Source organism: Tigriopus californicus, chromosome 6, assembly GCF_007210705.1.
Source record: "Tigriopus californicus strain San Diego chromosome 6, Tcal_SD_v2.1, whole genome shotgun sequence".
Classification (NCBI taxonomy): domain Eukaryota; kingdom Metazoa; phylum Arthropoda; class Copepoda; order Harpacticoida; family Harpacticidae; genus Tigriopus; species Tigriopus californicus.
In genome coordinates, this window is record NC_081445.1 from 9,359,891 (window position 1) to 9,360,847 (window position 957).

Consider the following 957-nt stretch of genomic DNA (forward strand, 5'->3'; position numbering starts at 1 on the left):
CCCAACCCCCCAAAAAAGGAACATTTCCTTTGATCCAATTGAGCAATTCTTTATAAAACTTTTATTCGTTAGAAAAATGTGATGACGTGACTTATTACGAAATCGAGAAGGTAAAAGTTTCAGGGTTATCACCTCAAAATGGCTATACTTTAACATATCTGGCAAATAGAATGGTCATTTTTGGCCAAAATATATAATTTTTGGATAACTGAAATGCAAATATTCACAAGAAGATAAAACTCTCAAATAACCAAATGGAATTGAGGTTTAAAGAAGAATCGAAAAAGATCCATTTTGCCTTTCAATAATTGTTTCGTAAGCATAAAAAGTCAATGATCAAATACAGTGTAATGGAATTAGAAATTCTCGAACTGGCGAAATCTCAAATAATATTATCAACCTGCAAGTTATAGAAATGGGCAGAGTTTAGAAATTTGGGTAAAACATACTTCAGTCAAAGGATGATTTCCCACTTGGAACCAATTACTTGGCACGCTCGCTCTTAATGCAGTCTCACAGTCCCTCCATTTTTCATTCATGAGATGTGAACTATAAAGGATTGCGAGTATAACAAGAGTCAAAGTCACGAACATCTTCAATATCGCTAAGAGCAAATGAAATTCTTAGCACTGACTTTCCCCTCTCAGAATACAGTGTATCCAGAAATTGAGTTCCTCTCCTGAATTTACATTGTCTTCAACATCACTGATATTGTAAAATATTCAATCTAACAACTTTCCTTCGTTTTAGACGATACTCATATGGCCTAGTAACTCTCTACACTTGTCTCGAACCGAAAACCTATGAATATACCTCCACAAGGAGTTAGCTAAGTTGCAGCTCGAAATCAACCTCGATGCTCTGAGAAAAAAGTCAAGACGGTGGAGTCAGATTTTGGCTAGATATATATATATATATGTAAGTCATATCAAAGTGCGACCAATCCTCTCAGAAATT

The 957-nt window shown here is 34.9% G+C and overlaps 1 protein-coding gene across 1 annotated transcript in view; it reads left to right on the forward strand.

The window, feature by feature from the left end:
* Positions 1-957, forward strand: part of LOC131882282 (uncharacterized) — a 9,897-nt gene that overhangs the window by 1,925 nt on the left and 7,015 nt on the right. The window lies entirely within an intron of this gene.